General features: G+C 45.3%; 1 protein-coding gene across 1 annotated transcript in view; it reads left to right on the forward strand.

Moving 5' to 3' along the window:
- LOC127480469 (uncharacterized) overlaps positions 1 to 24,191 on the forward strand; it is a 119,685-nt gene that overhangs the window by 13,986 nt on the left and 81,508 nt on the right. The gene's annotated exons all lie outside the window — the stretch shown is intronic.

A 24,191-nucleotide genomic window follows, 5' to 3' on the forward strand; every position in this document is an offset into this window, starting at 1 on the left:
TTTCTTTCCAGAGAGGGTAATCAGGCACTGGAATGGGCTGCCCAGGGAAGTGGGGGATTCTCCATCCCTGGAGGTTTTTAAGGACAGACTGGATGTGGCATCAGTGCCATGGGCTGGGAACCACAGCGGGGTTGGATCAAGGGTTGGACTTGATGATCTCAGAGGTCCCTTCCAGCCCAGCTGATTCTCTGATTCTATGATTCTATGAGTCTATGATTCTGTGACTCCTCTGGAAGCTGCCTGTCCTGGGCTGCCTGGCTGTGTTTCAGGAGCAGGGCTCTGGCTTTCCAGACTGCTGGAAATGGGAGCCCCATCCCTTTATTGCCTCCCACTTCCCATTTGGAAACCCTGCAGGGCATTATTATTCTGCCAGGGTTTGACATTTCACAGGGGCTGAGGCCTGGGGTGCTCTTTATTTGACAATTACTCCCGAGTTTGCCTCGGAAAAGAATATCCACGGAAAGGCTGTTTCCTTGAGCTCCCTTCAAAGTGACATCTGATGAATTTAAATAACGGGTTTGAGCGCCTCCAACGCTCCAAACATTTTTACATGTATTATAACCTTTACAAACCCTTTGTTCCTCTTCCCCATCATTTCATAACCCCAATCTACCTGGGAATATTTCAAGCGAGCATTTGAAAAAGATGCTGAAAGACTCTACATCTTTTTCCTGTGTTTTGAGTTTCTGTTGGTATCAAACGTTCTTTTCAACAAGAGTTATGAGATATGAACTGCTTCCTGAACAGCTTTTGGGTCAGGCAATGGATATTTATTTTCTCACCTACAATAACCAATGAAATCAGAATAACTTCAGCTCCTCTGCTTTTATTTTCATGGAATGGTTTTAGGTTTGGAAGGGACCTGAAAGATCATCTCATTCCAATCCCCTGCCACAGTCAGGGAACCTTTCACTAGACCATTTTACGGAGAGAAAAAGTGGAACAACTTAAATAAAACATTTTTTTTTCCCCCTTATCATTCTGCAATTCCTTATTTTCCACGAAATTTCCCATTGTGCTGTAAAAGAATATTTTTTTTTTCTTACAATAAATGTATGTCTACATTAAAAAACCTCTACCTGCAGGTCAAAGCTGCTGATGGGGGCTGTGGAGTAAAAGCCTTTGGAGGCAGCTTCACTCACCATTAGCACAGATAAGCAACTGGAATTCACTTTAAAGGAGGCAGAGACACCCTAAGCATCACCAAAACCTCAGGTGAGCCCTTCATCTCCCAGCTGGAGACCCTCACCCCTCTCCCACCCAGCCCTGAGCCTGACCCCAGGGTCAGGGAAAGGTCCAGCCAGTTGGGATCCAGAACAAGGACATGCTCCTGCAGCCAGAAATCCAACAGTTCTCCGGATAATCCATTCCCTACATCCTTACAGTGCTTCCAAAACATTCCCTGGGGGGGTTTCCAGAGTCCACAACAGATCTGGACACAAAACCCTCCCTCCTGCTCCTCAGTGCAGGGCTCACACGTGGCTGTGCAGCCCTCCTGCAGTCCCAGGGCCCCCTCCCACAGGACAGCCAGCAGCTCTCGTTATTTTTTTTCACCCTGAAACCACCCAGAGAAGAGAAAAAAAAAACAGTGAAAGAAAGGCCAACAAAAGTTCAGATGAAGCAGAATTGATGCTCGTCGCTGCAGGGCAGTTTAAACTGAACTACAGTGTAGTTTAGATAAATAAGGATTAATTATCTTTCTGTTAGTCTGCGAGGCAACATGTAATTAAATTATTTTGCAGTTATTGTTTTCGGAGTGTTTAACCAAGGAGCAGCACAAAGGTAGGATTTTCTGTTTAGCATCTTGCAGAATAGTTTCACGTTCAGAATATTTTGTTTTACTGTATTAGCTTGTGTAAACTGTGGCACTGCATGTTTCCCTTTTCTTTTATTTGCCCAATGGCTCGTTTACTTATTGGAATTGAAGTCAGAAGTGGTTTGCTCTCACAAACAGCACTGAATTTCTAATAAATATGTAAATAACATATCTCTGAGCTGTTGCCTTTGGCATTTGTTCCTACATTGTCTTCTACAGTAGTCAGTCTGTGAACACACACTTGTTTTAATTGGAAGAAATACCCATGATCTAAACACTGCTCAGAGTCACGGGTGCTTTCCCTCACTCTGCTGCCACTGCAGGGAAGGTACAACCAAAAATAAATGATGAGGGAGCAGAGAAGCTGGAGAACAGCAGGGATCAAAGCCAAGGGGTCACTCTGCAGGCAGCAGGTGGGATTTACCTGGGCAGAGGGTCCCCCATCCCTCCTGTCCCAGAGAAATCCTGGTTGCTCCAACGAGCAGGGAAACCTGACCTTGGAATGATGTTGCCACAGGGAGAAGGGGAATTTAAGCCAGCCCTGAATTTGCCCTGGTGTCTGCACCTTTCAACACCTTCAGCCTCCCAAGTGCAGATCCCAGGATGGGCTGAATGCAACAGAGCAAGGATTAAGAAGATCAGCAGTGAGGTCTTGAGTTAAAAAACTCATCCTTCAGGGCACAGTGGGACCTCAGGATAAAGGAGATGTCCAGAGATTAAAGCAGGAATTGTGCCCAGAGAAAAGGAGGGAGAGCATCACACATAATTCAGAAGTACAAGTGCTCAGACAAAGCCCTCGTGGCCCTTTTGCTGCAGGAATTCAGATGCTGATGTCAGAGCAAAGTCTCCCAGCACGAGGTGGGGGGACTCTTCTCAGCTCCTGCCTTGGAGGCTCCTTTCTGCTTCCATCCAGCTCTGAGGAGGAAAAAAGCTTCCCGAGGCTCCTGGCACTGGGACAAGACCTCTGTGAGGGGGGAGAGGGCAGAGGGGACAGCTCTGGGGACTGTCACTGCTCAGCATGTCCTTCCAGAGACAGGACCTCGAGGAGCTGCTGCCCAGGAGCTCAGCGGACCCAGCCCTGAGTGCAAAGTGTCTGCAGCTCAAACTGCCTTTGCTGAGCTGAGCTTTTCCCAAAGCCTTCTCCACGTTTTCCACTTGTTCCCTTTCCTCCTGGCTGCCTTCCTGTCTCCAAGTGGGAAGCCAAGGAGGGTGGGCTCCAGCCTTGCCAAGGTTTGGAAATCCTGGTGTCCTCAGAGAGCCTTGGCTGTGCCTGGGGCTGGTTTCTCTTCACCTTTGCTCAGATCAGAGGGGCCAAAAATTTGTCCCTTCCCACCTTTCCCTTCCCAGAGTGGAGAAATCCCTGAAGCTGAACAACCTGCACAGCCCTGCAGACATAAATAGATCCTTAACTGCTTCCCTGGGCTGAGGTTTAAATGGATGGGACAAAGGGGTTGGAGAAAAGAAAGGGTTATTTATTTTGGGGACAGCAGGAGGTCAGGAAATTTTCCTGCATTTAACCAATGAGATAATGAATCTTTTAGCTCACAAAGTACAGTGGATCCATAGGTACTTAGGGCATAATGTAATTCCACCCCTATAAGCACTTCCACACCTAATGGTAGAAGAATGTTTTGTGCTCCTGGTGCTTTATCAACAAAATGCCCTCCTGTAGCCACTTGGCCTTTGGAGATTATTTTCTCAGGGAAGCTGTCATCACTCAGCTGATTAATTACTCTAATAATCATAATTTTTTTTTCTAATAAAACACTCTCTTCCCATTCATTAACTACATTGCAGGTAGGTGACAGTGGTAATTATTCTCTGGGAGTACTTCTGAATTATCTTTTCTAATCCAGCCTGTGCTGACATTTTTGAGAGAAAAAAACATTTTGTCTCTCTTTCATGAGCGGGGTAACATTTGAATATGCAAACAGTGTCAAAGCATGCCCTCTGGATGTTTTCCTGAACTATGATTTATGAGGTTTGGCTATTGTATTTGCTATCATAGACCTCGAAAGGTCATTAGACAAAGAGGTTTTCCCTGCAGGGGTCCCTTGCCATCTTTATCTTCTGATATTTTAATTTTTGTCTCGAGCACCGAGCGGGAGAAGCGCCGTGAGTTCTCCCATATGCCTCAGCTATTTATTATTTATTTATTCCTGGCTGTAAAAGTCCTGTGTGATGCTTTAGGCCCAGAAATCCACATCTGTACATCCTTCCAGGGTCAAAGAGCCGCTGTTTGGGCTCCCAGGTGTGCAACACACAGTCAGTTTGTGGGATCTTTTGTCTTTGGGGATGGGAATTTCCCCCTTAAGGGATGGAATTCCAACCCCTCCCTGCAGGAGGGATGTAAAGGGGGAGCTCACCCACCTCTCCCATCCCCACTCAGCCTCCCAGACAGGATCAGATCACCCTGTCCAACTGCTCACATTGGATATTTAGGGACAGCATTCCCAAATATCCCAAGTGCATCCTGCCTGCACAGCCCTTGGAGCAACTTGGGATGCATGGAATGATTCTCTGTCAGCACCAGGGGCAGGTTCTGGCCCATAATTAGCAAAGCTGGGTAAACAGAGCAACAGCTGCTCTGTAAATATTAGTCTGTGTGGTTAAATTAACTTCTCCTCGCTCTTGCCCTTTCCCCTTTTGTTCTTCATTCCCTGCAAGGGGTTATTGGGGTTGGGTTCACTTGTGCAAACATTCCCCAAAAGCTGCTTGAAGTCCCAGGTAGAAATATTCAGGGGAAAAACAAAACAAACATATCCATTACATGTATTTTGTATCCATATCATGTATTTCTGTATGATGAGGGCAAGTGAATCCAACACCATGTGTTTTATGGAATCATAAAAAAAATCAGCTTGGAAAGGGACCTTTGGGATTATCTGGTGCAACCACCTGCTCCAGGAGGGGAAGACTTCAAAGTTAGATCAGCTTTGTCCAATTATACTTTATTAAAACTTAGTGAAATAGAAGCAGCTTCCAGGGAGGGGGAACAGCTGCCAAAACCATCCAAACAGAGAACTTTGGCCACTGGAATAACTTTCTCTGCTCTGTTTTCACGGGAGTTTTCTGCAGCTGCCTCTCCCACACATTCCTTGGACTTCCCATCCCTGACACCTCCTCCTTGTGTTATTATCCAACATCCCTGACAAAATACGACAACATGACACTGTTTTGGGTCTAGCAGGAGAGCTAAAACACGGAAGGATGTGCTGGATACTGGTCACCACAAACAAAAAGCTATTTTGCAGTGTCTGTCTTGGCTGCTACAACATTCCAGGGGCTCTGGCTTGAACACAGCTTCCCAAATCTAATGGAAGAGCCTGAAGACACAACAGCACTGCTCCTGTGTTTATTAAAGCTACAAGCTCTGAGCTAGCCTAGGGAAAATGAGGATGAATTGATATCTTTATGTTAAAGCTGGGAGTCAGCCTAGGGTCTCATAATTCCTCCAGCATGCTTTGAACAAGACTCCCAACCTTCCCTGGCTGTATCAGGCCAGCACAGGCTGCACCTAAGGCAGGATCCTGCACAATGTGCTCAAGGAAGAGCAACCACTTCAGAGTTTCAGTGGAGTAAAGGACAAGGAAGAATCACAAGGGGAAAAAAAAAACAACCTATGTAGCTCTGCTCAAAAAATGGAATAGTTTTTCTGTTGCTGCGCTAACAGGCAACAAATAGATCTGCAGGAATTATTGTTCAAGGGAACAGTAATGTGGGATTCAAGTCTTAGGAAAGAACTGCCCTAAAATGAGAAAAAGGAAGGTTTGATTTGAATGCAAACTGTGAATTGATGCTCAAAGCTCCCAGTACCCACGTTCAACCCAAACCTCTGATTTCTGGGGGGTAATCACAACAATGAAATAACTTCACCCTGAGCTATAGTGAACAAACCAGTAGCTTTCTTTTCTGCTTTTCAGCAGCCCAGAGTGGTTCTGTGCCCTCAAGAAATGCCTTCCTAGGACAGGCTGCACTCAGATGGAGCTTGAAATGATCCTCATCTTAACACCATGGCACAGAATGAAATTAAGTTACCAAATATTTGTAAAACATTTCTGGATTCTCAGGTGAACAGAGTTATTACATGAAATTAATATTCAAGAACATTCTACCATTAGTGGATACCAGTGCTTTGAACCCCACGTTCTCACCTCTCCACCTCTCCACCACTCTGTGAAGCTCCAAATCCCCTGTGCCAGGAAACTCTGCACTCAGGAACAGGCCCTGTGCACACAAAATTTAACTCTTAAGAGGCCAAACAGACAAGGAATGGATATGGACAAAGAAGTGAAGCTGCAGGGCAAGGCTGCTGCTTTAACCACAAAAAAAATCTCTCCCTGTGGAATGTTCCTGCCTCACCAGTGACTGGTTATTCCCTCCCATTCCCAGGAAGAGCTGTCACACACTGCAGTGGCTCAATCATATCTGGCTCCTTCTTTGACAATCAGTAGCAGGAATACCCATAGTTTTACATATTAAAAAACCAGATGGATTATCTCTATTCAGATCTCACACTGCCAGTGAAGCTTTCTGCTCTCTTTTTCATCTGTATTCATTTAAAAAATAAGTAAAGGTAAACCCCGTGCTGGAAGTTGGTTGCATTCCAGTGGTGTGTTCCATTGTTTTGTTGTTCATATCAGTGACTCTGAAAGCAGTGCTGGCCCTGAGCAGCTGAGATAAGTGAAATCTTTGAGACAGAGATGCTGCCAAGGAGACCCAGCCCCAGTGGGAAAACAAACCACTCAGAATCAGTGTTAATCCTTTTTTCTGAAGGACCTTGGGAATCAGTGCTCTCTGATCCTGGATTTATCAGACAATCCTAGAATGGTTTGGGTGGGAAGGGACCTTAAAGACCATTTTATTCCACCCCCTGCCATGGGCAGGGACACCTTCTACTAGACCAAGTTGCTCCAAGCCCCATCCAAAGTTAAATCCACAAGTAAGATTTCTCTGGCAACTTTTAAACCTGTTTCTAAGTGAGACACCTCACATGTCTTTTCAGATGTACCTTAATAACCAGTCATTGGTTGTCATAATATTAAAAGGTCATATTTTATCAAGATATTGGCCCTGTGAAAATGTCACTTTGTGACACCCTTGTTGAGGTAACAATTTTCTGCTACATTTACTCTTCTATTGTCTTTGTAGCTGAGCTTAACAGTCAGAAGAAGCACAAATCCACGTACAACCTTCCTCAGAACTTCAGCAGAAACCCCTAACTGCATGATTGCTCTTATATTGCCAAAACCAACCATTCTGGGGAAAGCTGTGTGCCTGTTTTGCCACTGACAACTGCACAGAGACCAGGCAGCCAGGTTTGAGTTTTGATGCTGAATATTGTTAGTGCACCAAGCACCAGCTCTCCATTTGCAGAGGTGACAACTGCAGGGAGAGGGACTGAGCTTGGATTAATGAAGGTGGGGTGAAGGAAGGAGAAGACAAAGCTATTTGTTGTAGCCAGGTGGGGGGTTGGTCTTTTTTCCCAGGCAACTCTCAGCCAGACAAGGGGGAATGGTCTTAAGCTGTGCCGGGGAGGTTTAGGTTGGACATTAGGAAGAATTTCTTTGCAGAGAGGGTGCTCAGCCATTGGAATGGGCTGCCCAGGGAAGGGGTGGATTCTCCATCCCTGGAGGTTTTTAAGGACAGACTGGATGTGGCATCAGTGCCATGGGCTGAGAACCACAGTGGGGTTGGATCAAGGGTTGGACTTGATGATCTCAGAGGTCCCTTCCAACCCAGCTGATTCTGTGATTCTGTGATTCTCTGATTCTATGATTCTATGATTCCATTTCATGGAAAGAGCTCCAAAAGAAGGGGATCACTCAGGGTTACCAGCCTTGCCTCTGAGAGGGACCCTTCCACAGCAGGGGAGCAGCCCAACTCCCCGCTCCATTTTCAGACACTTATTGGTCACATCTGTTGAAACTGAGATTCAAATGTTTGAAATACCTTCCCTCTGTTTGTTTTTGCTCCCCTACCCCCTGTGCACACAGTTCCTCTCTGCTCCCAGGTAATGGCTTTGGTGGGGGCTGCTTGCACAGGGAAAAAAGCTGGAATGGTTCTGTGTTGCTGAACAGAGCAGGAGTGTGCCAGCACTGTGATGCCTTAAGATTCTTTTAGTCTTTTGCTTTTTCTAATTTTTATAAGCTTTCTATGTAATTATAGCAGAAGTAGATTTTAGAAGTAGCTATATTATATCCCTCACCCTTTAGCACAGTAGTTTATACATTCCCCTACCCCATCACCCCATTCTGTGTTCCCCATATCAATCCCACTCCTGAATTCTAGCAGAAAATGTTTAGTCTCTTGTCAAGGCAGGCCTCTCCTGTTTGAGGACATCTAATCCTGAACCTCAGGAGTACAGTCAAGAACTGGGTGACTGTGTACCTTTATGCTCTGAAGAAGATGAAGATGATGAAGAGGTGGTCCCAAAAAGCATCCCAGACCCCATTCCCAGGGGGTGGACCAGGGCAAAAGCTACGGGGTGGAAACACTTGGGATTGGACAGCCACTATTATAAATTGTAACACCTGTACATGGTGATTTCATTAAATCCTTTTCTTATCTCCAATTAAATTGCTCTGGAGGTGTTTTTTTTTCCTCAGCTCCTGACAGGCAACAACTGCAAACCCAAGGCATGTGCAGCCCTGCTGCATCACCCCCACGATTTCAGCTTTCACTCAGCACGAGCCTGAGGGCAAATTCAAAAGTTGAGAACTTATTTGAACTTGAGAAGGATTTCTGCAGCTGCAGAACTGAGCCGAGACACACGATAACAGACAACTGCTACAGAGCAGCCTGACCTCCTCAGCAGCTCATTTGGCACTCCTGGGGGAATGTAGGATGGCTGGTGCCCTCCTGACAGCTTGAGCATGAATTTCCATTATTTGTTTTGCAATTTGTACATATTTTGTCAGCATTTGACTTCACCGTTCTGACTTTCTGCCTGCAATCTCATTTTGCCAGTTCTACCTGGTTCTCCTGCTTAATTAAGCTCATTACTGCATTGAGTTGGACTCCACGATCCTTGTGGGTCCCTTCCAGCTCAGGATTCCTGCCTGATTTCCTTCCTGAGGCTGGGACACAGCCCCTGGCTTGGGATTCTGAATGCCATCAATTATCAGATGTGTTTTCTTTGCCACCAGTGCCAAACAAGGCCTTTTTGGCCACAGCAACTGGCAAAGTTGACAGGATTCGAGCAGATTTGATAATTCAAATATACATACACAGAAGTGAACTGAAAGATGAGCTGAAGTGTTTATCAGATTTGCAGAACTATTAAGGACGGAGCCATATGTCTGTAAAGGTACAGAATCACAGAGTTATTAGGGTTGGAAAAGCCCTCCAAGATCATCAAGTCCCCCTTGTGCCTGATGCCCCCCTTGTCCCCCAGCCCAGAGCAGAACAATTGCCAGCATCTCATGGTCGTTTTTGGAAAGAATAACTCTTGAATATTTTTTTTCTTTGCTGCATAAAATAGGAGGAAGTGATAAAGCTGCCCCTGACTTCAATATAAAGTTGTCATCCCTGCTGCCAGAGAGTCTCACCCTCCAAAATTTGCAATATGACAAAAAAAAGGGCAAGATTAAGTAGAAAGGAACTGGTTTGACACCTGAGGGCTCTTTAGGACTCCAAGACCATCGAGTCCAACTGGTGACCAAACACCACCTTGTCCCCCAGCCCAGAGCACTGAGGGCCATGGCCAGTCCTTCCTTGGACACCTCCAGGGGTGGGGACTCCAAACCTCCCTGGGCAGCCCCTTCCAGTGCCTGACCACCCTTTCCAGGGAGAAATTCCTCCTGATGTCCAACCTGACCCTCCCCTGGCACAGCCTGAGGCCGTTCCCTCTCCTCCTGTCCCTTGTTCCCTGGGAGCAGAGCCCGACCCCCCCCCGGCTCCCCCCTCCTGTCAGGGGGTTGCAGAGCCAGAAGGTCCCCCCTGAGCCTCCTTTTCTCCAGGCTGAGCCCCCCCAGCTCCCTCAGTTCTCCTCCTGCTCCAGCCCCTTCCCAGCTCCATCCCTTTCCCTGGACACACTCCAGCCCCTCCATGTCTTCCTTGCAGTGATGGCCCAAAACTGGACCCTCTTTCTTAGCAGAGGAAGAACACAGCTGGAATCAATCTTGCCTCGCTGATTAAGTAGAATTAATTAGCTTTGTGTCTATTTTAGTGTAACTAGACATGTTTACACAACATGGGGATGTGCAGGAATTATTATCCCTGGGCCCCCTTGGCATCCCCAGCTGGCTGAGCAGCAGCACACATATGTGCAAGCTCCCACTGAGAGAACTGAGGCCCAGCAGCTTCCAGGAATGACTGCACGTGGCCATTTCCTCAAAAATGCCCAGTTCACATCCACAAGAGCTGACTGGAAACACCCAAACAGGAAAATTCAAAGGCTAACTGAAAAGAACAGTGCATGTGAGTGGGCTGGAGGGCTCTGCTCACACATTCAGCCCTTACAGGTGCTTTTTTTTTTTTTCCAACTCATCTTTCTTTTCCAGTGGCTCAGTAACCTCCAACAAAAGATCTGTCCTTTTTAATCATGCTCTTCCCTCCTCATTCCAGCCCCTCTACATGCACAAGCCTGTTCTGTTTGTTGAGCCCGGCACAGGAGCCCCAGGGCTTTAGAAAAGTCTTTTTTCAGCATGATTATATCCATCTCCAACCTCCCCTGCCCCTTCCCTTTTTACTGCCACTCACCATCACAGAGCTCCTGTGCACTGCAAATTGGATGTGACAACAATGCTCTATATGTGTTTATGGAGTTACATAAAAAAATAAAATGGGTGGAAGGCATGCACCTAGATATGTTTATTTTGAAAATCACCGAGAATTCTGTTGTTTGCCCAGTTCCTGCTGTAACTGACTCCTTTGCTTACTTTATTCCCCACGATCAGAACACGGAAAGCTGCAAATATTTGGTGTATGGCAGATGATTTGCTTCAAAAGCCAGGAATCAAGTGACCTGCAAAGCTTCCTGGCTGCAAAGTCATGCTAAAATCTGGTTTTTGATTGTTCACTCTGAATGTTCAGGAGCAAAATCTACTGGTTGGAAAAAAATTCTTTTACTTTCTTCTCCCCCCCTTTTTTTTTCCCCCTTGAGTTCAGGAAACACACTTTACCCACTTTGCTTTCTCTTTTGTTGCTCCAATAAATTCAATGAAGACTTTCCCACTGGGGGCAGAGAAGCTGTTTTTACACTAAATTTAGGCCAAAACAAAGTAAATCCCGTTTGATGAAAACAAAATGTACATCAGGTTTGAATTCCAAACGTGACAGACAACTGACACCCTCTGTGTGATATACATCATATATATAAATATATCAGAGATATATATGTATATATTAAATATCTATCTAAGCCCACAGAGCTGTTGATTCATAAGTCCCATCCTTATATTCCAAAAACCATGACTGGGGTGTTATTTATGCTCAGACCTCTGAGAATGGAGCAGATCAATAACTGAGGAGTTAAACACAATAGTACAGATAATAGATGATCTAATAAGCATGTAATAGTTATATATTAAGTGGCAAAATATGACAAGGTACATAAATATCAGCTTAATTTAAAAAATTTCTCCATTCAAAATCTTTTTGCCTTAGTGGCAAAAATATTGGGGCATTTAAAACTTCTCTGTCTTTTTTTTTTTAACCTTAATTTAAAAAATTTCTCCATTCAAAATTTTTTGGCCTTAGTGGCAAAAATATGGGGGCATTTAAAATTTCTTTTTTTTTTTTAACCTTAATTTAAAAAATTTCTCAATTCAAAAAAAAATATGGGGGCACTTAAAACATCTCTTTCTTTTTTTTTAACCTTAATTTAAAACAGTTCTCCATTCAAAATTTTTTTGCCTTTGTGGTAAAAATATGAGGGCTTTTAAAACTTCTCTTTTTTTTTAACTTTAATTTAAAGAATTACTCAATTCAAAAAAAAAATGAGAGTGTTTAAAATTTCTCCTTTTTTTTTTACCTTAATTTAAAAAATTTCTCCTTTTTTTTTTAACCTTAATTTAAAAAAATTCTCAATTAAAAAAAATGGGGGTCTTTAAAATTTCTCCTTTTTTTTTTACCTTAATTTAAAAAATTTCTCCTTTTTTTTAAACCTTAATTTAAAAAAAAAATTCTCCATTCAAAATCCTAATTGAGAAATAAATTATCCATCAAAGCAGAAAGTTGTACATTTATATATATAAATGACTATTTACAAGGGTGTGTAGTGACAGGATAAGAAGGGGGTGGCTCTGAACTGAAAGGGAGCAGGTTTAGGTTGGATATTAGGAAGGAATTCTCCGTGAAGGTGGGCTGGGAAGCTCCATCTAGATGGATGCTGTGAGCTGGGAATTCAGCTGGGAATCCTGCCCTTGCCATAATTAATGCACAGCCATGGATGTCTCCTGTGCCAGGGCTCTCCATCTGTCGGTGCCAGGAGGGTAACAAGGTGTTCTCCCTGCAGTGGGAGCTGAGGGGGATTTTGGGAGCACCAAACCTAACTGGGAAACCTGGCAGGAGAGAATTCGCATTTTTGTGCTGTCTCCCCTCCCACACTGGTGGTTCAATGCTAATTAAGTCTGTGGATATTGTATTTTCAATACAATTTGTATTTTCGGGGTGGTTTGGTGACAATTACTTGCGGGCTGTGTTTGCACCATGGGAACCCTCTGCAGGGAGGTGGGAAACGTGGCAGATGGACAGGTCCAGGCACCAGAGTGGAGGGGACAAAAACCAGCTCTCAGCAAAAGGAAGCTCAGTAAATTTGAATTACAAACCTTGGAAAACAAGAGCTGACAAACATCTCGTGATTCGAGAAATTTGGGACCTGTTGATGTGCAACCCTGAGATATGAACCTGGCTCCAAGCAGAATTAAGAAAGGACTATTTTTTGGGATGATTGTTAAAACCATGTCTAAACCCCTGTAATCCCTCTATCCCCCATGGAATCCTGCTTGAAGAAAAACTAACTCTTTGGAAATTGCAGTAAAAACTTGTGTAACTCCTTAATTAACACAGGTTGTCCCCTTCATTAACATGCCCAGCCCCAGATGCCTCTAAAATTGTGTTCTGTTCAATAAAGCATTCCAGTTTTCCCCATGCTGGAATCGTGTCTAGCTTTTATTTTTCAGACTGCCACTCCAGAGAGCAACTTCTTGGTGTAAACTGGACAAGAACAGCCTATTTTTCTACCAGAAGGGAATTTTGCTTGGCCTGATCCTCTGAGTCCATCTGCCTCAGCAGGACATGCTCCTCCTGCTGCTCCAGGCATCCAGGAGGGCTCTGGAAATTCATTCTTTGGCTCTTCTGAGCCCTTTTGGTGCTGCAAACAGGGAGATCAGGATGTCACTTGATTAGTGTGTGTTTAAGGTACTGATTTCTACCTGATCCCTCCTTCCCTCCATGTAGGAGGAAGATTCCAGTGTGCCTCTCCTGTTCCCTCTGCTGAGGGGTGGCTGGTACCTGAGCAAAAGGTATAGAGGTACCAAAAGTGTGGCAAAGTCAATAAACAAACATCATTGACATAAATTGAATATATAAACTGGGAAGGTTTGCATGGGGAGGTCATTGGTGGGAGACTGGAAATGTGTCTCTGTGTATCCCTAACAGTGATATCACAGAATCATGGAATGGGTTGGCTTGGAATTATCTCATTCCACCCCCTGCCATGGGCAGGGACACCTTCCACTAGCCCAGGTTGCTCCAAGTTTATCCAACCTGGCCTTGGACACTTCCAGGGATCCAGGGGCAGCCACAGCTTCTCTGGGCAACCTGTGCCAGGGCCTGCCCAACCCTGACAGGGAAAGAATTCCTTCCCAATATCCAATCTAAACCCACCTTGTTTCAGTTTTAAGCCATTCCCCTTTGTCCTATCAGAAATACTCCCCAGGGTTTCATTCCCAGTGATTCCCACAGGATCACAGCTGTAACCCCTGAGCACTGTGCCTGCTGCAAAGGGCACGAGCACTTCCCAGTTTTTCCCAACCTCTGCCTCCAAAGCTGGTCATGCCTCATGTACATCACATCCCTCAGCCCATGAAAAGATCTGTGTGTGTGCTGAACTCTGTGTGTGAGCAGCCCCTTCAGCATTAATAACTCTGATCACTGCCCAGCCCTCTGGGAGTCCATGGCAGAGGTAAATCAGAGCCACTTCCCCCTGGTTGGAATCAGGCAATTCCCACATTTCCATCTCCCCGTGGCCACTCTCAGACGTCACCCAGAGCTCTCACTCCAGCAGATGAGAGGACTCTGGCTATAAAGGTGCACAGCAAGGGGGTCAGGAGGTTTACACGGATTGGGAAGAGTTCCAGCTCCCTGTGGAGGAGGGGAAGGATGATATGGAGCCACTGGACTATGAGAAGCCCTGTTTGATTCTGTGTCACACCCGACAGCCACACAGGGGTCAGGACAGGGGGTCAGACAGGGGCTGCTCCATCCCCTCCCTGGGCCTTGTTCCAGCCCACAAAAAATTTCTCTCCACCACAAGGAGGTCTGGCCACGTTTTACTGCCTGCACATTTACTGTCAAACCTTGACTTTTTGCACCTGGCACAGCAGTAATTACTCCATATTACAGTGTCTTTTCCCAACCTTTGACCTGCCTCTTTCAGGCTGGCTCTGAACTGGAGCATCCCTTTCCCTCTGAGCAGGGAGGACCAGAGCAGAAACACAAAGCAGGAGCACCAGAAACTTCTTTCCTCCTACTTTGATGCCACAAAGATATTGGGTGCCACAGGGCACCTCCCAAAGCACAGGCAGGGCATTTGCTAAAAGATCTTTTGTCCATGCAGGGAATTCTCACATGATTTCCCATAGGACCAGGGCAGTCCATTGACACCATCAAAGATCAGTAGGTGATTAGCTGGAATTTAGGGTAGGAGAGACTCACAACCTGCCTGCCAAATGTGTCTTCCTCTCACTAAGGAAAGGTTATTGTAAGAAGTCGAATAAAAATGTATTTGTGTTTAACAATTAAACGTAATTGGTGAGTGTTAATGGCTCTGTGATCGCAAAACTGGGGGGGGGGGGGGGAAGCAAAGAGGAAGAAACTAGTTTGAAGGGACTTTATCTAATTTCATTTTAATTAGATCCTTTTTCTAACTGAGTTTCTAATTTTTCAATTAGCAATTAGCAGCTGCAACTCATTCTGAGCGTCACGAGGTGCCAGAGACACTAATTACACCACAGGAGTAGGAGGCTGAAAATGAGAAATAAAATTATCCATGAATGTTATTAGAAGAAAGGAATGATTACATTCTGTAATAATATACTGATGTGAGCCTAATTAGATTGAAGGATTGGGGGGAAAAACAGGAGATTTAAAAATGGATTCCGCTTAGAAGCTTATAGGTCACCTTTTTGTCATTACTAATGATGAGGTGTGTTGTTTGGAAAAGAGCCAGTTTGGGAGGGAGGGTGTTTCTCTGTCAGTCACCCAGCAAAGGTCTCAGTGATGCAGAGAGGAGGGGACAGGACCTGGAGATCTCCAGATCTCCGTGAGTACAATGTTGTCTCCTGTCTAAATGGCCAAGGATAACTTTTACACCTTATTTGGATGGGTTTTGAAACCCACAGCTGAAAGGAAATGCAAAAGTTCACTTATTTTCATGATTTCCAGGCTGCAGCAGGTCCCCACTCACCTGTCAGCAAACCTGTACCCAGGCCCTGAGCTTCACTCAGGAAAAAGTGGAGTCTCTGGGGGACAAAACTGTTAAATCACAGCAAGGGAACCAAAGGCAAACCCACAAAGAACACTTGATAGCAGAGAGGGAGCACTGCTCTGAGTCCATTTATTTCCACTTCTAAAACACACCAATTTTTCTTTATGAATCAATAATCCCTTACACTTGATTTAATAATGGGAGTGACCTCTCTCCAGCTCCACTGTGCACAACCTGCAGTTTGGAATCACTTCAAGGGACCCCAGCAATAAATGATTACATCCAAATGTGGTCCTTAATAAAATTTATGAGCTCCCATTCATCCCTCTCCCCTATTTGTCTTTATATATCTCACAGCATTTGCCACTAATTATATTCCTCTTCATAATCTGGGCTCCCCAGTTAAGGGATGCAATTGATAGCTTCTGAAAATCATTCATTCCAAAAGGGACCAGAAGGGTTTTGTCACACTGTTCCCTCCCCATTACTTCCTTTCCTCCCAGCATTCCCAATCCTAAGGCTCTTCAGAGCTTATAGAAGATCCAGTAATGGGTCCATAATAAGAGAGGAAAAAGAATAGTGGATTAAACCCAAATTCCCTCCCATTAGTTGCTAGTGAAGGAGTCACACTTAGAAGAGGGGAGTGCTACAGGGAACCTGCCCTTTTAGCCTCTCCACCAACTCTTTGTGAGGACTCCCTGCCAGGGTGAAAGATTAGTGCAGAATGGCAACAGAAGTTTGGGGGGAAAGGGGAGAAACAAATCCCTTCATTTAAAATTCAGCTGTTGCAGCATCTGGTCCTCGGGAGCTGCAAACTCTCCTTGTAAGCAGCTCTGCTTTGTTGGTGGTGACACGAGAGGTTGTGGTTCAGGGGCAGTGGGGAACAGCCCTGAATAAATAAAACACACTTTTGTTGCTGGAGAATGGAGGGAGAGAGGCAACAAAGGTAAATAAGGAAGCCTGAACTAGCTGGGGGGGTCAGTTCTGCCAAACAACCTGAGCTGGTCCATCTGGAGGGGGAACTGGGGGATGAGGGGACCTGTCTGCTCCAACTCCTGCTGCCAGATCTGCAAAGCTAAAGTGGTTTTGCTACTTCCAAAACCTATCTTATCATTCCCTGTCCCCACCTCCCTCTTGTTCCTAGCACAGTTTCACTGCAGAGCTCTCAGGGGCAGGGAGGACCTGAGCCCTCCAGGGTGAGGCACAGTGAGGATGAGCAGGTTCTCCTGGTGCTGAGCAGGGGAAACCTGGGGAGTTCCACCTTCTTTCCACAGTGAATTTTCACTGCAAAGCATGAGCCTGCTGCCAGTGGTGCTCTGGCTTCACTGGGACTTCCTACCAGTCATAGAATCATAGAATCACAGAATCAGCTGGGCTGGAAGGGACCTCTGAGATCATCCAGTCCAACCCTTGATCCAACCCCGCTGTGGTTCCCAGCCCATGGCACTGATGCCACATCCAGTCTCTTCTTAAAAACCTCCAGGGATGGAGAATCCACCCCTTCCCTGGGCAGCCCATTCCAATGGCTGAGCACCCTCTCTGGAAAGAAATTCCTCCTAATCTCCAACCTAAACCTCCCCTGGCACAGCTGAAGACCCAGCCCTCTTGTCTTGCTGATGATTGCCTGGGAAAAGAGACCAACCCCCACTGGCTCCCCCCTCCTGTCAGGGAGTTGCAGAGAGTGAGGAGGTCTCCCCTGAGCCTCCTCTTCTCCAGGCTGAACAGCCCCAGCTCCCTCAGCCTCTCCTCACAGCACTTGTGCTCCAGTCCCTTCCCCAGCCTCGTTGCTCTCCTCTGGACCTGCTCCAGCCCCTCCATGTCCTTCCTGAGCTGAGGGCCCAGAACTGGACACAGCACTCCAGGGGTGGCCTCACCAGCGCTGAGTCCAGGGCAGGAATCACTTCCTTGGACCTGTTGGCCACCCTGTTCCTGAGCCAGGCCAGGATCCATTGGCCTTCTTGTCCCCCTGGGCACGCTCTGGCTCCTGTTCAGCTTCCTGTCAATCCAAACTCTCAGGTCCCTTCTCTGCCTGGCTGAGTCAAGTTCTGCTCAATAAAAGCTCAGCCCAGTAAAAGCCAATAAACCAGCCAATGTCCACCACAACTGAGGCCAAAAGGGACCCTCTCCCACCCAGCAGACAGAGCTGAACCAACTCTCCCACCCCATGAATCTCATTAAATCTGCTCTCTGCTGGCTGAGAACGTTTCTTCACGTCCCCCAGCCTATGGATTCCCACAGAAATCCAGGCAGGATCCCTGCACAGGCACCTGGCACGGTCCAACCCGTCCTGCTCCGTGGACAATCCCCCTCGTGCCCACGGGCCAGAGGGGCTCTGCAGCCACAGCCCAAGTTTGCATCAAACCCTGATGCCCAGCAAGTCTGTGCTGCAGTTTCTCGAGCAGTGTCACGTATTAAAAACCACCCTATAAATTAATCTTGCATTTAGAAGCTGCTTAATAATTCTGGCCCATCATCCCCTGCCAGAAAACTGCTGCATCTGCAGAGCTTCAGGGAGCAAAAAGGAAATAAAAAGGAGGAATGCAGTACTCAAAGCACTCTGCTCCTGCTCAGAGCTGCAGTGGCAATATTTCCAAGAGTGCCACCATAAATTTAAACTTTCAAAAACATGCCAGTCAATCACTTTAGGTACTTTCAATATTTTACTCCGAAAGTCATTCAAGAATTTTTTTTTTTAAAACAGGCAAAAATTCCTGATGTTGAGTACACAAGTTTCTTTCCCTGTTCAGATCTTATTCCTCTAGCAGGAGAAGGCCAAGCATTTATCCAAGGTCCTTCAGAGCCTCTTTTTATTTCAGAGTCACCTTTTTATTTAACTGCTTGAAAAAACTTGTGGGCTTTGGCACTTGTGCCAATAAAAGCTTGGGGAGTTTGTATTTATTCCTGGGAGCAGCACAAGGTCTAGTGCCTCCAGAGCCAGTCCAGGAGACTATTTTAAGAAAAATCATCACTTCAGATACAATTCAAACGGCCTCCAAATCTCCAGGAGGCTTCACTTGTCACACAGATAAAACATGTAAATAAACAGATGCTTGCAAAATAAACAAGTGCTTTTAGAGAAACGCTCTTCAAAAGTCAATATTGTGGTGAATTTGAGTCAGAGCCAGCCCGTGGAAACCTCCACAGTGGACATTCCAGGCAAGCAGATCCCTCCTTCCACGCTCCACTTGCCTCCCAAAGACACCTCCTACTCACCAGCCCTGGACCTGCTTTTCTTACTCCAAAGCTTTCCAGGAACCCCCTGTTCTCAGCCATCTCATTTGACACCAAACAAGCAGGGAAAACACGGCCCATCACGAGAAATATCAGCATAATGCTCCAATTTTCCCCCATTTGACAGCAATCAGGTGGAGACTAATGGCTCTGCTCCGTGACTAAATCATTTAGCACCAAGGTATTCTGTCTCCTTCTCATTAGGAAAAGGAAAAAAATATTCCAATAATCTCATTATCCTGATGTGAATAACAGTAAAAATACCCCAAGACTAATGGCTCCTTCAGCACTCTGGCTCTGTGGGATCACTCAGGCAGGTTTATGGCTCCTGCCACAGCATCTGCACCACGTTCCAGCAGCAAGGACTCGCCTCCCCTCCAGCACAGCCCTGCTCCTCCTGCTTTGTTTCAAGCCACACTCACTTATGCTCTCCCTGCACACTTTTATGTACTATTTTTAACTAACTTCAATAGGAAAAGAATGTGCCATGGAGTGTTAAACTTTATGGAAATTCTCCTGGAGAATAACATCATTTCACGGTGCATTACTCTACAATGACCTGGTACTTGAACAATTAATTTTTAAGGTACAGCCTTTTTCTTCCTGTGCTCTATTTAGCTTTTCCCTAAACCATCAACAAGACCAGGATTCCTTTATATATATATAAATATATATATTCCTTTCTCTTTATGATCTGAGGAGACAGTTAAAACCTCCCAGCATGTGCTGCATTTTCACAATTCATCATGCAGAATATTCTGTTTGAAAACAGAGAGAAGAAGGGGAACCGAAGTGCTCCAGGATTTACCTTAATTATTTCTACCTCATGAATCTGTTGCCATTTCTCAGCCCACCTTATTTGCTGCTGAAAGTCTTCCAGAGTTTCCCAGAATGCACTGAAGCCAATCCTTTTTAGCACAGGATGGCAAATATGCTGTGAAGACTCACTTTTAGGGCTGGCAAATAGAGTCTGGAATATTCCCAGTGAAGCTGGTGGGGAAGAAGTGCTGTGTCAAGAAACAGGAATCAGGACAACAGACATTTTTTGGAAGCATTAATGGCTCGTCCCTGCCAGATGCAGCACCCAAAGCAGGATTTCTTCCATATTTTGTGTCCTCCTGGGGTTTATATTCAGTCTTCCAGTGGTGCCCTCACACGGATTTCTTAGTTTTGAAACCTCTTCCCCTTCCTCCAAAGCCATTGTATTTCCAGCTGTGCCATGATATGTGTAAACCCACTTTCCTCTTAAAAAAAAATTGCCATTTCTGACTTGGTTTTATTTTTTTTTGTTGCCTGGTAATACCTTGACTTCCTAATTTGTGCATATCTGCAATTTCTATGGAACTGTGCAAAACAAGGATCAGTGAGTCATTAGAGCATGTCTCTTCCAGGCCATAGGATTCCATGGTAAAATTAATCAGGCTAAGAAATAACTCCCTTAATGTCAGACATTCTTCTCTTCTGCTACACTAATCTAGTGGATTAACTCTGCCATCTGCATATTAAAGTCAGATGTTTTGCTCTTTATTCCCTTCAGTGCCCACTTGCCATCCTTCCTTTCCAATAAATGAGCTCTGGGGTGGTTTCAAAAGTTTTGGTGACCACTGAGCCACATCCCAGCCTGGAAGGCAGGAGGCTCCCAGGGCCACCCCCTGGAGAAATAAAACTGGGTTTGCTGTTACTGCTCCAAAAAGCTGCTCCAGGTTTGCCCTGGGCCAGCTGGAGCAGAAACAGGAACAACCCTGGGCCAGGAGGGGTCTGCAGGGCCAGGGATATTCTCAGTCCCTGAGGGCTCTGCTCCTGGGAGGGATGAGAAGACTTTTCCAGGGAGAGCCAGGGATATTCCCTGTCCCTGAAGGCTTTGGCTCCTTGAGGGACTATAAGATTTCCTCCAGGGATATTCCCTGTCCCTGAGGGCTCTGCTCCTGGGAGGGATGAGAAGAATTTTCCAGGAAGAGCCAGGGATATTCCCTGTCCCTGAAGGCTTTGGATCCTTGAGGGACTATTAGATTTCTTCCAGGGATATTCCCTGTCCCTCAGGGCTTTGGCTCCTTGAGGGACCTTAAATTTCTTCCAGGGCAGAGACAGACCCTCAGAGCTCTACTCCTGTGAGGGACAAGATATTTTCCAGGGCTGGGGAAGAGCTGGGTGGTTTACAACCTCTCAGAAGCTGCAAAGAGAAGGAGCCAACAGGGGTTGGGAGCATCCCAGAGCATCACTGTCACTGCAGGGACACATCTGTTGGTGGCAGTGACAGTCACACAGAGGAAATTAGAGGCTGTCAAGCTCCCTCCTTCCCCTCCAGGTCACACTGGGCTGTGGGATCTGGCAGCTGTTGGCACTGGGAATTTTAAGGAGGCTGGGTGATGTGTTAACAGGGCTCCAGAGTCACACACACACGAGGCTGCAGCTCCTGAGGACACTTTGAATCCTCCCCATCCTGGCAAAGTCGTGTCCAGGGTTAAAGCAAATCCCGAGGAGCTCAGAGAAAAGAGAGGTGGTAAATACCCCATCACGGAGAGAGACAAGAGTGGGGAGGAAAAGTGTCTTAAAGCAAGTTGGCCTGTGAAATGAAGCTGTTGTCTGTCACCCCAGGAACGTGTTAGTCAGTGTAATTATTCCCAGGCTATTCTCTGGCTCCAGCAGCCAAAACATTCCCATCAAACCTGAACATGGAAAGCCTGTCAGTCACCAGTGATTTTTTCAGTCTCAGTGAGCCTTGATGGAAAAATGCAATTTACAAAAAGGAATCAACATTTTCCCTTGCAAGACATCGATAAATGACACTTTTTCTGAGGTGCTCTGGTACCTCATAAGCACTGTAGCTCAGAGCCCTTAAGCATTTCCCTCATCTGCTGGGATTTTGGCTGGAACACAATTTCCTGCTCTCCCCAGAGTAGTCACAGGATGGAGTTCATGTACAAGGGAATTGTTCCTGTCCAAGAGACCTCCTGGTACAGGGGGGTTTGAACTTGAATTAAATTGACTCTGTTTCAATTCTAGAGCTGCTGAACTTCTCCTCCCCTCCACACTGGTCGCCTGGAAAAACTGGAAGCTGCAAGACAGCAAAACAAATCCTTGGCAATCGATGCCCTTGGATGGATTGGGGGGATTTGTTTGGTTTGGAGTCAATACAGTCCTTCCAATGCAACCACAGCTGTCCCCAGAGAGCCCTTAGGATCTCCCTGGAAATAAAGGTGATGGCAACAGCATTTTTCAGAGCTCCTGGACACAACAGACCTAAAGACCTCTGCTGAGAACTTATGTTTGACTGTGTCAATGCCTCACCAGGGACCTGGACCTGCTGCCAGTGGCCAGGGTTTAACAGTGCTCTGGGAAACAGAGGGAATATTCTGTTCCAAACACAGCTGCTTTTCTCCTCCACAGACAGTGATGATGCACAGGTTGCAAAGAGCTTTAGGGGGATCAAAGTGATTACATTTCTATCAATGATTTCAAGAAGGTAATTTGCTGTTGTTGCATCTCAGGAGCTTAAATTTAAAGTTTTGGAGCGTTTGAAGTCCTGTGGGTAAGGGAACTAATACAGGACATGTGACTAATGCTGGGCTGAGTAGGAGTCCTACATAAACAGATAATAAAAATATCTGAGCAATTCTCCTTCTGTACCTTGTACACAGAATATCCTGAGCTGGAAAGGACCCACCAGTCCAACTCCTGGCTCTGCACAGGACCCAGAGCTTTGTGTTCAATGGATTTCATGACACAACTTCCCAAGACAGTTTTGTTTCCATGACACTGTGACACTCACAAATAGGCAAAAAGGAACTGTCACAGGAATCAGATTCAACTGTGTGAGTGGCTAAACAGCACCCTGCCTTCAGAAAAAATTACATGTACTCAGGATTTTTTACCCCCCTTGTGAACATCTTACCAATATATATAAATATTTATGTTGCTGAATAGGAAGGAACTATTAGGAGCAGGTGTTTGATACTGGGAAATAGGTCCATTATTACAAAAAATGAGAACTTGGAAGCAATGAAAATAAAGGACAAACTTGAATGTGAAAGAAGCTGTTTATGCACAGATTCAGCACAGGGAAAGTAGCAAAAGCAGGTGTGGCAATAAGAGAGTGGTTCATGAAAACCATCAGTGGTAGAAAGAGAAGAGATTCAGAAACTTAGTAAACATTAAAAATGAAAATGGCACATAATCTCCAAAAGGCCAGGGAGAAGCTGCTGCAGTTGCTCTTAAATTCTGGGGAGACCCTGGCAGAAAATAGAAGTAATAACGTGAACTCCCATGGCCAAAATGCACTGTTGCATTCGTTGCCACAGAGAGACTAATTTTTGTCTACCCTACACTGGGCCATTCCCCTTTATTATTATTATTTTCCTCTTATTTTTACTATGGAATCTGTTGGTTAAGGAAGTTGCCTGACAAAGAAAGCAGAAAGCACAAAATTTCCAAGTTTTAAGCAGAAAAAGCAGCTGCTCCAGGACAAGATAAACTCATTTATCCTCTTGCAGTCACTGCAACTCCTGAATCCCATTGGCAGCTGTGCCATTTTTCCCATTTCCAGCTGTTTAGGGAACCCCCCTCTGGGTGTGATGCACAAGGAGGAGGTGGCAGCCAGGTTTATTATCAAATAAGGGTCAGGTCACACCCTTACTTTATGTCTGAGGTGAGTTTTCCCTGCCTTTGAAAAAGAAATAAGAATTAAACTGCAGTTTACCAGCTCATAAAGGAGCAGTGGACAAATTACCCAGCTCGGCTCTTAGTTAAAAGTGACAAGCAGGACTATAATTTACACTCAGACTCTGGGTTTAAGTAAAGTCCCCAGCACTAAATCTCACATTGCAGGCTTTCTTTTGTGTTTCTGACTCATTTTGTGCTGGCAATCGTTTAACCATCGACTTTAACTGCTAATACAGTTCCATGAAATGCAAAGTATAAATCAAAATTACTGGATCATTCAGACTCTGTCTAAGTAGTTGTTTATATGGCATTTTTCTCCTGCTGCTTTTGTATGGCTACAGAGACACCATCAAATTATGATGTACTGCAGGCATCTCACTAAGATCTTGGCAAACTGTTGCAAATAAAACCCAGCCCATTTAATTATTTTCTTAGTTATACAGAGCTTAAACACTCATGAAAATAAAAGACACTAAAAAAGGGGGCAAGTACAGTTACTCAGCAGCTGAATGATGAATAAATGGAAGCTGTTGTAATTAAAAGAAGAAAAAAAAGCTCAGGAAGTCCTTGGTCTCTGTGCAGATGATCAGGGGAACAGCACCTGAGCGTGAGACAGGAAGGATTAATTTAAAGAGTTTCTTAACTGGGAAATCTATATAAGAAAAAAAAAGGTAGAAATTCCAAACCAATGATGACATATTGCTCTGAATATTCTTTTTTTTTCTTTCCTTTTTCAGACCACTCCAAAACAGTTCATGTGATTTCCTTAAGAGAGTTTCTTAAAGAGTTAAGAGCTCTTTCAGAGAAAGGGGGTTTTTTAATCAAAAAAAC

Source organism: Manacus candei, unplaced genomic scaffold, assembly GCF_025592945.1.
Source record: "Manacus candei isolate 608988 ecotype Guabito, Panama unplaced genomic scaffold, ASM2559294v1 h1tg000073l, whole genome shotgun sequence".
NCBI classification, from domain to species: domain Eukaryota; kingdom Metazoa; phylum Chordata; class Aves; order Passeriformes; family Pipridae; genus Manacus; species Manacus candei.